This window comes from Saccopteryx leptura, chromosome 5, assembly GCF_036850995.1.
Source record: "Saccopteryx leptura isolate mSacLep1 chromosome 5, mSacLep1_pri_phased_curated, whole genome shotgun sequence".
Lineage (NCBI taxonomy): Eukaryota > Metazoa > Chordata > Mammalia > Chiroptera > Emballonuridae > Saccopteryx > Saccopteryx leptura.
This window is the reverse complement of record NC_089507.1, coordinates 60009207-60023910: the sequence shown is the minus strand read 5'-3', so window position 1 is coordinate 60023910 and position 14704 is coordinate 60009207.

Genomic DNA, 14704 nt, shown 5'->3' with positions numbered 1-14704 from the left:
ACCTTTAAAGTGCATTCCTGCTCAATAAAAGTCAGATTATACTATGTCAGACAATTGATATGGTGTGACAATTGAGGATTGCTATTTAGAAATAAGCTGGCCTTTTTTTTTTTATTGTGGAGATTCACTGTGAAGTCACATTCCTTCTATATTTGAGTTACATTTTTCAAGTGGATTAAGAAGAAATCTAGTCATGTCATACAATTCAAAACCAGAATCAGTCCAGCCAGCATACAAAGTTTGGACCTAACACAACTTTACCTGATCACAAGAATAATCATATGATCAGTTTGAGAGCAATTTACTACAACTGCTATGGTGAAGAAAATCACCTCTGTGTACCCATAGAACCTGACCTCTGATAAAGGAAACACAATTAGTTTAAGGCATAGACCCCTGCTCCTTCAAAACTATGGGTAATACCAAGCAATGTGTTCTTTAATTTTTCACCAAGCATGTAATAAAATTTGAATAGCCTGTGATCTTCACAGAATATTAATGGCACAATATTCTATGACAGGTAATAACAAATATATAAATAACAGGAGTGCCAAGCACTTACCAAACACTTCTACCAAAAGTTATTGATATCTATTGTCAGATTGTACCTTCCAGCAACTATGTGAGTTAAGAATAAATATCATTAACCCAATTTGTAGGCAGAAATTAAGATACTAAGGGCAGACCGTTAATTAGTAGAAAATTATTTTGAGAATTATAGTAATTTAGTTTTGCACTCATTGTTAGACTATGGCAAGGGTTAGGGACCTATGGCTCACGAGCCAGATGTGGCTCTTTTGATGGCTGCATCTGGCTCACAGACAAATCTTTAATAAAAAAAAATAACGGTAAAAATATAAAACATTCTCATGTATTACAATCCATTCATTTCCTACCGTTCATGTTCATGGTTGCAGGTGGCTGGAGCCAATCACAGCTGTCCTCCGGGACAACACCAAATTTTTATTGGGTAATGCATAAAGTACACGGGTCGTTGTATGGCTCTCACGAAATTACATTTTAAAATATGTGGTGTTCATGGCTCTCTCAGCCAAAAAAGTTCCCGAACCCTGGACTATGGTATGGAAGAACATCCAGTTTGGCTTTCGAATGGGAAAATCTCCAGAAAAAATAATGTATGGATAATGTAAATTCTGACCATTTTAAAAACTGTCATTGAGGTGACCTACAATAAGAACCCAAATGTAAAATAGTTTAATAAAGGTAAGAGAAATAAAAATTACATTCCAATTTCAAATGTTTGTAGCTGTACTGCTATAAAAATAGTTGGGAACTAGCCATGTAATGAACTTTTTAAAAAACAGATTGCTTCACTTTGCAAGGTTTCATGTTTCAGTATTCTCATAAAGTCAGCAGGTCATTGTAGCTAACCAAAGAATTCTGAGATGCTTAAATAAGAGGGATTTTGGCAATAGGAGGAGGAGAGATTATTATATTTTTATCTTCTACTAGAAAACTATAACCCTTGTTGTTACTCTGACCCTCACCTATTTTGCACTAAGGTAACTCTCAAAGACATGTGTAAAGTGAGAAAGAGTGACTGACATGAATCAAAATATGTTTATCTCAAAAAGCTTTGTCCAGTGCCATAATTACCTTTGTAAGGCATTTTCAATACCTGATTAATCATTTTCCTCACAAATCAATGCTTTTCTTTGATGATGTGCCTTCTATCATTATTAGCCTCATAATGTTTTACTATTAGGATTATTATTCTCCTCATCTAACATTATTGCTTTGTACCTACTTAAATGTCTAACTCTTTGCATTCCCAAAAAGTAAATATCTTAAAGTCCATTAAAAAACCTATGTCGTTATTATTAAAAGAAATAAAATTATTATATCACTGATATTTATATCCTCTATTTAAAGTACATCATTACTATACCTTATACATTTTACATACATCTAAGAAAAATCCATCTCATAGTATGGTTTAAAATACCAAACTGCTCAAAAATATGTTTTTTTTATTTTTATTTTATTGATTTTAGAGAAAGGAAAGGAGAGAGCAGGAAAGAGGCAGGGAACATCTGTTCCTGGATGAACCCTGGATAGGGATTGAACTGGCAACCTCTGAGCTTCAGGACAATGCTCTAACCAACCGAGCTATATGACCAGGGCATTAATAGGAAAGATAACTCATTTGACATAAAATGTTTTTTATGATAGAATTTTTTTCTACAACTTACTTGACCATGCTTATAAAAAAAAGGCTTCAAGAGGTAGACTCGCCTGGCCGGTAGAGGCAGAGTGCAGATAGCATCAACCTGGAATGCTGAGGTCCCCAGTTTGAAACCCCAAGGTCACAGGCTTGAGCACAGCTCGTGGGAGTGCAGGCTCACCAGCTTGAGTACAGAGATACTACTGGCTTGAGCACAGGATCATTGACATGATCCCAAGGTTTCTGGCTTGGGCAAGGTGTCACTGGCTCTGCTTGAGCACCCCTCCACCCCCTTTAAGGCATATGCAAGAAGCAATCAGTGAATAACTAAAGTGAAGCAACTACAGATCGAGGCCTCTCCCTCCTTCCCCTTTCCTTCTCTAAAAATTAAAAAAAAAAATTTTTTTTAAGAGGTAGGCTACTTCACCACCCAGAGAGACACTTTGACCCCCCACCCCGGTAAATGGGTTCCACCAGGTACACAGCACCTCAGCCTCACACTTCATGGCAGGGATATCGTTCTGCCTAAAGAAGTTATCTGTCCTAAATTTGAGATTACAGTAATATTTCTGGCCTTTACATTTCCTTCCTGTGGCCAAGTACTACACTGCTCCCAGTTACATTTATGTAAAACTTTAGCAGAGTGTAAAATAAGAACTAATTCTGATCAGGCAATTGTGATGTACCAGTGCTATTCTAAAGTGAATTACATTTACTAACTCAGTAAATCTTTATGACAATACTATCAGATAGCATTTCAGATTATTATTCTTACTTTGCAGATGAAAGAATATTGATGCACAGAGAAATTAGGTTATGGGCACAAGGTCTTATGTATGGCTTATAGCTCATGGGTAGCTATTCTATGGATTGAGGTAGTAACTAGGCAAGGAAAAGTTGAATAAGACAAGTCAAGGTTTCAAAGAGTTTATATTTATAGTCTTTTAGGAGGAGCTACAAGTATATATACGACCACATAATAAAGACAGAGGAACAATTGGGAATAAAGATAGAGTTGAATGCAAGCTCCGCACAGAAATGATGAGCTTTATGGTTATGCTATTATGGTATGTTGCCTTCAAATCTCCTGGCCATGTGGTTGATGTTATTATCTTAGAAATTTACGGGACAGAAAAGCAGCCCTTCTAGATTTGGAAGTAGGTTAGCAGTCCCCATGGAGAATCTTGAATTCTATCTCAATGTGTTGAACTCTGCACTTTCACAACATTCACATACACACGTGCAAAATGTTATTCAAGTTACTGTAAAGGGACAAAGAGAAGGAAAGGATTGAATCTAAGTTTAGCTTTTCTTTCAACTATTTATCGGAATTCACATCCTCTTTTATCCACTTCTGACAACTGTGGTAAAGACTATTTATTTAATATGACAGTGTCTGAACGAATACGCAACAGAACCCATAAAGAACGGTAAGAACCATGGCACTTCAGAGCTAGAAGGTGATATCATCAAACAGAGCAACTATAAGAGGAATAAAAAAAAATATTTGAGTACCTATGAAAACATTATGTTTAACACAGTGTATATGTTATTTATTTAATCCTCTGGCAAGGGAAGTGGATATAATTAGCCCTGACTTAGAGCTCTCTCACTCCAGCCACACTGAACCATTTTCATTTCTTACCAAGCTGTTACAGGCCCCAGTGCTCAAATTAGAATGTCTTGTTCTTTCTCACCATCACCTGACTCAATGAGTGACTATGTGGAACTCCAGGGCCACTTCCCTTGTGAATGCTTTCCTGACCTCTGTTATCTGTCAGACCTGGATACAATGGATTCATTTGTACCCCACACTACTCTTCACAGACTTCTAGAACTATTCTCACCACTGTATAAGGCTTCCTTACATGCCTTTCTTCCTTTATTGCATTGTAAGAGCTTTTAAAGGAAGGGACCATGTCACATTGTTTTCTTAAAACCCAGTGCCAAGCAACCCACTCAACATACAGTGAGCATTGATTAAATGAATGAATAACTTAACCAAAAATCTAGTAACAGCTAGAGTTGGGGTGGAGTGGGGGTAAGACCGGGCCCAGATTTTAGATGTGTCTAAAACTTCAAGCTTTTTAACCTACATGCACCAGAGTTTTGGTGAGCTTTAAAATAAGAAGAGTATGTTTTTCTAATTTTATTTTTAGTAATGATGCTGATTTTATTTTATTTATTTTTATTTTTTTACAGAGACAGAGAGAGAGAGTCAGAGAGAGGGATAGATAGGGACAGACAGGAACGGAGAGAGATGAGAAGCATCAATCATTAGTTTTTTGTTGCAATACCTTAGTTGCTCATTGATTGCTTTCTCATATGTGCCTTGACCGTGGGCCTTCAGCAGACCGAGTAACCCCTTGCTTGAGCCAGCGACCTTGGGTCCCAGCTGGTGAGCTTTGCTCAAACCAGATGAGCCCGCGCTCAAGCTGGCGACCTCGGGGTCTCAAACCTGGGTCTTCTGCATCCCAGTCCAACGTTCCATCCACTGCGCCACTGCCTGGTCAGGCTTTATTTTTGTTTTTTGAAGTGGGAGCTGGAAGGTGATGTGATCTATGAGTATTCAGTATACATTAGATACCAGTCACAGTGCTGGACAATAGTAGGAAATCAAGAAATATCAGATCCCCTTCCCCTTTCCCTATATCACTTGTTAAAAGTTATACTTGAGACTGACTAGGTGGTGGCACAGTGGATAGAGTGTTGGACTGGGATGCAGAGGACCCAGGTTCAAAACCCCAAGGTTGCCGGCTTGAGCAAGGGCTCACCAGCTTGAGCATGGGATCATAGACATGACCCCATGGTCGCTGACTTGAACCCAAAGGTCAATAGTTTGAAGCCCAAGGTCTCTGGGCTGGCTTGACCAAGGGATCACTTGCTCTGCTGTAGCCCCCTGGTCAAGGCACATATGAGAAAGCAGTCAATGAACAATTAAAGTGCCACAATGAAGAATTGATGCTTCTCATCTCTCTCCCTTCCTATCTGACTGTCCCTCTCTGTCTCTCGCTCTGTCTCTCTCTCTGTCACTGTCACATACAAAAAAAAGCTAAACTTGAAATGACATAGCTGGGTCCCAAATTATTCAATCATACTACCCTTTTATCACAGGTGCTTCCCAGATATAATCTACTGATTCTTACTTGAGGTGAGTATTGGGCTTCTTTGCATTTCTCATTTATTTTATTTTTTTCTATTTTGGCAGATTTCTTTTTTAATCAAGTGAGAGGCAGGGAGGCAGAGAGACAGACTCCTACATGTGCCCTGACCAGGATCCACCCAGCAACCCCCATCTGGGGTAGATGTTCTGCCCATCTGGAACTACTGCTCCATTGCTCAGCAACCGGGGTATTTTTAGCAACTGAGGTGAGGCTATGGAGCCATCTTCAGTGCCTAAGGCGAACTTGCTCATTCGAACCATGGCTGCAGGAGGGGAAGAGGAAGGTGGGGGGAGGTGGGGGAAGGTGGGGGGAGGTGGGGGGAGGTGGGAAGAGGTGTGAGGAGATGGGAGGAGGTGAGAGAAGCAGCTGGTTGCTTCTCCCTGTGTGCCCTGACTAGGAATCAAACCCAGGACTTCCACATGCACCAACACTCTACCACTGAGCCAGCTGGCCAGGGCTGCAATTGTAATAAAGGACAGTGTAGGCAGACCAGGACAGGAAAAGCCTTTACCTGCCTGAAATCTTCAGGAGAGTAGAAACCATGACTTCTTTAACTCTGTATATGCCAGTCTCCTAGTAAATGCTTACTAAAGATTTATGGAACTCAAGTACGTTGGCCAGCTTAAACCTGGATGGTTTCCTGGATTTTGAGGACAGTCCTCAGGGAAGAAATACAAGTACCCGAAGAAAACAAGAAATGCGAAACTGCTCAGTGTATGGGACTACATAAGAAAGGATATTCTGATTCTAAAGTGGAAAACTTAAAAAAAAGGGTACCATCTGCCACAACATGAATGCAATTAGAGGGTATTATGCTAAGTGAAATAAGTCAGACAGAGAAAGACAAATACTATATGATTTCACTTACAAGTGCGATCTAAAAAACAAAATAAACAAATAAAACAGAAACAAATGCATAGATGCAGAGAATATTTTGAAGGCTTCTGGATAAAAAGAGTGTTGGGGTGATGAGTGAAAAAGGGGAAGAGATTAAGAAGTATAAATTAGGCCCTGGCAGGTTGGCTCAGCGGTAGAGCATCGGCCTGGCATGCAGGAGTCCTGGGTTCGATTCCCGGCCAGGGCACACAGGAGAAGCGCCCATCTGCTTCTCCACCCATCCCCCTCTCCTTCCTCTCTGTCTCTCTCTTCCCCTCCCGCAGCCGAGGCTCCATTGGAGCAAAGTTGGCCCAGGCACTGAGGATGGCTCTGTGGCCTCTACCTCAGGCGCTAGAGTGGCTCTGGTCGCAACAGAGCGACACCCTGGATGGGCAGAGCATCGCCCCCTGGTGGGCGTGCTGGGTGGATCCTGGTCAGGCGCATGTGGGAGTCTGTCTGACTGCCTCCCCGTTTCTGGCTTCGGAAAAATACAAAAAAAAAAAAAAAAGAAAAAAGAAGTACAAATTAGTATTTACAAAATAGTTATGGGGATGTGAAATGTTGCATAGAGACTATAATGTATAATATCAATAACTAAATGTTGTCAAATGGGTACTATATATATAAGGGTGATCACTTCATAATTTATATAAATATCTAATCAACTTGTACATCTACACATTTTTATAATATTTTATGTCAACTGTAATTTAAAAATTTCTTTACAAAGGTAATATCTGGACACATAAGCAAGAGAATGCCATACGTAATATCATGAACACAGTAAAGAGAGGTGAGAACTCTGAAACTTGAAGTAAACCTGAAAACATAATCTGAGACAACAGTGAAGTCCAGGTCCCCACCATTCCAAACAAACTGCTCTAAAAGGCTGATTGATTTTCTACTGGTTAAAATAACTCACCTTTTCTCTTTTGCTTTTACTGTTTCTCAGAACTTGAACACTGGTTTTTCCTCTCCTCATTACCTTAGACATACACATCTTTCCCAGTTTAATTTACCTCTTCCTGGAAGATTTTTCCCAACTTCCCTAATTCATAATAATCCATTATTTCTTTGAACTGCCATAGCACTTTTGTCTGCATGCAAAACCTAGCAATCTGTGTTCTTTCATTGATCAGCATGTGCATCTAAACAGTCAAACAAAATGCCCAGTGTATGGTTTTCATGTTAAGTAATTCCATTGCGTACATAGCCCAACATTAGGCACATTATAGGTGCTAAATATTTATTGAATTAAATTGCCTGAATAATAAATGAATAAATGTCATTTTGAATTGACATTTAAAATGTGTTTTGTCTTTTTTTTTTTTTTTTACTTCATTTTGGATTCATAGAAAGGAATTAAAGATGGAGGCTTTGAGGGGAGAGTTATAATTGATCAGAGTCTAGATAAACAAAGATAAATTTGACTGTACTATTCTATAAAGGTAAAAAAAAAAAAGTTCCTATTATAGGTCTTTCCTCAGAAAAATCTGTGAAGTGTGACCAGATATTACAGAAAAGCAGTTTTTTTATCATTTGTCTATGACTTGATAAGGATCAAACACCACCTTAGTACATGTTTCAAGCTAAAATAAAAATTATATTTACATACCCCCTTAAGTTATATTTGCAAATTGCTTATTGTTGACCTTCAATTATGTTACTGCATGTTGCTCTAAAAATAATATTCAAGAAATCATTCTTAAAGGATAGGTATGCTTTTCATTAACCATTTAGTTTTTCATACTTCAATACTGTATCTTGTTTCTGTTCTCTCTCTTATCTGCTGACAGCAGTGGGCCTACTTAAATAGACAGATTAAAAACATTTTTTTCTCTTACCATGACAACACCCAACTAACGTTTACTGATAAACTAATAGCAAGTCAGAACATTTACAAAATTCAAGAGGAATTCACACTCCTGAGTAAGAACTTTAATTCAGAAGTGAAGGAAATTGTATAGCTAAAATTATTTCATGTTAACTATTTATTTAAAAAAATATTTTTATGCAAATGAAATATCCACTGTTGAGTCACCATATTGTATCCTTTCTATTGACAATCTCATTTATTATAAGCTCTAAACTTATAAATTTAGTGTGTGTGTCGGTGTATGAGTGGGTATTTCAGCAGCTATGCACTAAAATGTTCCTTCTTTGTTGACAGATACTTAATTCAAAATTTTCACACATATATAAACACACTTGATCTTTGAAAATGTGTCTAACAATACATTTTAATAAAAAAGTAATTATTATGAGAGTTACTAAAACTGATATTTTTTACCAGAGTATTAGCTAACTATAGATTTGGCCCACTTAAACTTTAACTTTCTTACGTAATAATATGACAACAAATAGACAGTCAAAACCTTAAAAATTAAGTCAAACAACTAAAATTGTCTCAAATTATTTCACATAACAATTTTCATTTTTGTCGAATTTATCACTTGTTTTGATAGCATTTATACACAGCCTGGAAGACGAAGAGTAACTTTAGCAACTGGTCTGGCCGGATATAAGTAATTAAATTAATTAAATAGGTACTTATTACAGGCCTGTGTATACATACACATTCACAGTGTTGTACTAGTCACATGAGAAAATAGAAATAAAACATAACATTCAAACCTTAAGGCAAACAACCTTGAATCCAGCGGGGATGGGCATGGTTTCTCACGTTTGTGATCATTCTGTCCATCCCTTACTTACATTTGTTCTGCTATCACCAGCACATTCTCTCTTCCACTCAACACTGGTACTTTTCTCACTTAGGATCCATCAACTTTCTTAGGATTATCATAAAGAATAATCCTTGTTTCTCTAATAATGTGAACTCGAATTATTATCATCTGTGGTAATTCTCTGCATATCAGGGATAAAACTGAGTAGAAATATATACCATTATAATCATTTTAGATAAAAATAAGTACCTTTAAGAGAAACATCAATGTTTCAGTTTAATAAAAACATTAAGAATACAAATGAATTCCCTTATGTAAAAGAAGTTTGTTTTAAATTCTTCATCACCAAAAGAATTTGTCATTAGCAATTTCAATAGAATACTCATTAATATTTCATGTTGTCTCATCTCTATTCAAAAAACCAACACTAATCACTAATTCAACCAATTCAATCTAGCTGAATTACTAGGAATTTATAAATGCCCTCTAATTATCACTATCTAAATTTTTACATTCTAAAATATTTTTTTAAAGAAGTAAAATGCGGCCCTGGCCGGTTGGCTCAGTGGTAGAGCGTCGGCCTGGCGTGCAGGAGTCCCGGGTTCGATTCCCGGCCAGGGCACACAGGAAAAGCGCCCATCTGCTTCTCCACCCCTCCCCCTCTCCTTCCTCTCTGTCTCTCTCTTCTCCTCCTGCAGCGAGGCTCCATTGGAGCAAAAATGTCCCAGGCGCTGGGGATGGCTCCTTGGCCTCTGCCCCAGGCGCTAGAGTGGCTCTGGTCATGACAGAGTGACGCCCAGAGGGGCAGAGCATCGCCCCCTGGTGGGCGTGCCGGGTGGATCCCGGTCGGGCGCATGCGGGAGTCTGATTGTCCTTCCCCTTTTCCAGCTTCAGAAAAATACAAAAAAAAAAAAAAAAAAAAAAAGAAGTAAAATGCAAAAACTGCATGTATTTATAGTTATGTGATTGTTAGTGGGAGTCTTTTATTCATACCTACTGGTTAGGATACCTACAGAATGTGTAATCAAAAAATCAAAGTCAATTTCATAGCTATGCTTTTTTCAATACTCATGAATGTAGTGCATATTGTTTATAACTGCACTTTCAAGATAGTATGTTATTATGTTGTAAGAAATACAATTTATCAACCAACAAGTTCTATTGGTTCTTGGGCATTTAAAGGAGTATATTTTGTGATAGAAATAGAAGAGACTGTAGCTTTTTTTTTTATTGACAAAAAGAAATATAAAGATTGACAATTTCACATAAAACAAATTTTCTCAGATAAAAGCATGATGTTATATAAAGACAACAGTGCCCTGGCTGGTTGGCTCAGCGGTAAAGCGTCGGCCTAGCGTGCAGAGGACCCGGGGTTCAATTCCCGGCCAGGGCACACAGGAGAAGCGCCCATTTACTTCTCCACCCCTCCACCGCGCTTTCCCCTCTGTCTCTCTCTTTCCCTCGCGCAGCCAAGGCTCCATTGGAGCAAAGATGGCCCGGGCGCTGGGCATGGCTCTGTGGCCTCTGCCTCAGGCGCTGGAGTGGCTCTGGTCGCAACATGGCGACGCCCAGGATGGGCAGAGCATCGCCCCCTGGTGGGCAGAGCGTTGCCCCATGGTGGGCGTGCCGGGTGGATCCCGGTCGGGCGCATGCGGGAGTCTGTCTGACTGTCTCTCCCTGTTTCCAGCTTCAGAAAAATGAAAAAAAAGAAAAAAATAAAGACAACAGTGTTGGTTAAGATGCCTAAATTCTAATGCATAATAGTTAATGTAGTAGGCTGTATGGATAATGCATGACAGCTCTAAAGACAAATTGAAATTCTTTATGATGCCACTATTTTGCTTGATTTGTTGGGTAGGTTGATATGTGGTACTTTTTACTGGAACTCCAGCCAGAGCAGAAAAAGACTTTCTCCAACAAAACACTTACTATTTTTCTATCCCTATAGACATTAGCAAAAGGGAACAAGGTGAACAGAGATTGGCACCCCATGGCTACACGCAGAATTTATATTCTTGAATCCTAATATCAGGATTATTTTTTATCTTTTTCAATGCATGTCAATTTATGGTTCACTATTCAATAAACACTTATTAAGCTAACCACTATGTGTGACTCTGCAAGGGATAAAATGATTAATAAGGCACATACTATTTATTAAGGAATTAAGAGTCTAGTGAAAGGATAGATCCATTTATATCGAACACAAGGCAGAATGCCAAGTGTTATGACAGAGGTAGGAAGAGCTAAAAGAGAATAGTGGGAGAAGTATATTTTAACTAAAGTATTAAAGAGAGCTTCATAGCGAAATTAGCTTTGAGATGGATACTGGAGAAGAGCTAAGATTTTAGCAAATGATCCTGTAATAGTGACTGAATCTGTCCCAAACCTCTCATGTCATCCTCTTTTAACCTATCCTTTTTTTTTCTTTTTCCATAGAACTCATCTTATAATTTATTTATTATATTTATTATTTATTTACACACACACAGAGACACTGGAATGTAAGGATCTTTGTATTGTTGACAGATGTACTTTGGAGCCTAGAATTCCCTGGATTATTGTAGGCATTTGGAAAATATATGTGGAATAAGCTAACAAAGGGAAAATATAAGTTAACCAATGAAGCAGAAAGTACAAGTTATTTTTTTTTTTCAAATAATAAGGAGTCCAGTGTAGCTGGTATGGCTATGGAAGATATTCATGATCATATGACATAAATAGTAAGGAAACTAGATTTAGAATAAAATGGGCTAAGTTTTTTTTTCCTTACCTTTCCAGTAGGTAATGAAGCCAGTTTGAAATTGATGGTTGAACTGTGATAAACATGCATTTCATAAATAGTTGTTGAATAAGTAATTTAATTATTTAATTTAAGATATTTATTTAATTAAATTAAATAATTTAATTCTGAATTATTCTGAATAATTCTGAAATCTTTGTGATTTTTAGCCATGTTATACTTTATTTGCATATATTTTATTTTTACTTGGGTTTTGCTGCCCTGAAATTCTACTCTCCTGCTAAAATTGCCTTTATAATATTTCAGTTTGCTGTTTTAGAAAACAATTCTATAGAATAGTTGTATCCCCTTTAGCAAATAAAATGATGTTGAAAGAATATGCCCAAGATTTGTCAGATGATATCTAAGTGTAACATAATATGCAATAGCAGAGTAAATACACACTAATTTCAGCTGCCACATTAATGAGCTAGTAAAATTCTAGTAGAAAAGGGGGTTTGTCATAAGCATGGGCTTGCAGCTTAAAAACCACTGAAAATCTATGATATGGTAATAGGTTAGTGTCTACTTGCAAATTCACTTTATGAATAAATCTATATCCTTTCTATCCCTATAATTTACAGGGCCATTTATTCACCAGTCTGTTTCACATTTTCATTTTCTTTTTTTAAATCAACATTTAATAGTATCATCAACCATTTTGGTCAGTGTCTACTTCACCATTGTCCAGTAGATTTTCTGGATGTCAAAATGTTCTGTATCTGTACAGTCCAATATGGTAGTTACTAGACACATGTGGCTATTACTGAATACTCAAAATGTTGCTAATGCAACTGAGAAATTAGATTTTTATTCTGTTTAATTTTAATTAATTTAAACTTAAGTACTCCCATATGGCGAGTGGTTACCACATTGGACAGCACAGATCTAGGTTTTTTTTAGAAGGTTCAATAATGACTACCTACTTATCTATTTGACAATTTTATTGAATAAAATACATTGCATGGGCTTCCATATCCAGAAAGACAAAATAGACAATTTTTCTCTATAACTATTTTCTGATTTCTCCCTAGATTTCATATATAAAACAAACATGAAAAGACTTTAAAGGTGAGGAAGACAGACCAGCCAGGGACTTTGGGTGGGAAAGAACAACATGAGATGTGAGTTCTCTGGGCTTTCTTTTAGCCTCATATATCCTAGACTTGCTGCAAAAGCAAGTAACCCAGGACACCAATGAACAAAGAACACCCCCCCAAGAAAAGCCCCAGCAAAAGCCTATTCTCACAAACTAAGAACAAAAAAGAAACACCCTAGCAAGACAAAAAAAAATCTAGACATTCATCCCTCTACTTACAAACTTATCTTTTCTGTGGTGCCAAACACCAAGGAAAAACCTATAATCCTTCTCCTACCCAGACTAGTAAAGGCTGAGGGCTGAGTGAGAACCAAGACTTCCATTTTCACCAGTCTATAAAGTACCTCAAACCCTCAAAATGGTTGCAGGGAGGGGCAAGTCGGGGGCCAAGACTTTCACCCCTGCTAGCCTGTGATGAGGCCACCTGGGGTTTCAGTGGAGATAACATGGGGAGCCTGGCCATCTATTCTCACCCCGCAGTATTTAGACACCCCTTCTTCTCCCCACCAAGTTTGTGTCAGAGGAAGTCTCATGAAGAGTCAGGATTCTTACAAGCACTCAGCAGTAATGAGGCTACCGCCTGTGGTGTCAGTGGAGACCATGTAGAGAGATGAACTCCCACTCCTACAAGCCGTAGTGAGGAGCTTACCATCACTAGATGATGACTAGGCTAAATATGAAATGTTGACTTTTACCTCCACCTGGCTATGAGGAGGCAGTGCCCACCGTTCTCCTATCAAAGTGATTTGAAAGAAAACCAGTTAAGATGAAAGGTTTAAATAACATACAGAATCTCCTAATACAAAAATATTTAGTTTTAATTTAAAATTTTATTTATCATACCAAGAAGAAGAGAAAACACTCAAACTGATATTGTTCTTTCAAAGGTTCAATAAAGAATGACCTACAACTGAATGAGTAAATCTCCTCATATGAAAAAGAAGAAAAAAAAGAACAACCAATAAATGTCAACACTGAAATGGGAGAGATGTTAAAATGATCCAACAGAAAATTTTTAAGCAGCCATGATAAAAAGCTTCAATGAGCAATTATAAATATTTCAAACAAATGAAAATATAGAAACCCTCTGAAATTATTAATAAATAGACTATATAAAGAAGTACCAGTTGGTAATTTTAGAAAATTGTGGAAAAATACCATTACCAAATAAAAATCTCAGGAGACAGGCTTAATGGCAGAATGTAGGGGACAGAGGAAAGAATCTGTGAACTCAAAGACTGAACAATGGAAATTACTCAATCTGAACAACATAGGAAAAAAACAAAACAAAATAAAACAATTTCAGGGACCAGTGCAACCAAAACAAAAGATAAAGATTTGTATTCTTAGAATCCCAGGAGAGTAAAAAGCATTAGACTGAAAAAGAACCTGAAGAAATAATTACTAAAAACTTCCCAAATTTATAAGAGGCAAAAACTTATAGATTCAAGAGGATGAGCAAATTCCAAACAGAATAAACCCAAAGAAATCCACACCAAAACAATTAAAATTCTGAAAATTAAAAATAATTTTTTTTTTTGCAGGCAGTCAGAGAAAAATGACACTGTATTTAAAGGGAAAAAATAATTTCAATAATAGCAAATTTCTCATGAAAAATCAATGAGCCCACAAGCTCTTTTAAGTGCCAAGGAAAAGAACAGTCAATCTAGAATCCTAAACCCAGCAAAATTATCCTTCAGGAATTAAGAAATAAAGAGATTTAAAAAATAATAAATTCTCAGATGATGATAAAATAAGAGAATTAGCCACCAATAAAACTACTGTAATAGAATGGCTAAAGGAAGTTCTCTAAACAAAAAGAGAATGATAAAAGAAGGAATCCTAGAACATGGTAAGCAAAAACACAGATAAGTACTATAGGTTTTCCTTCTTCTCTTGAGTTTTCTACAT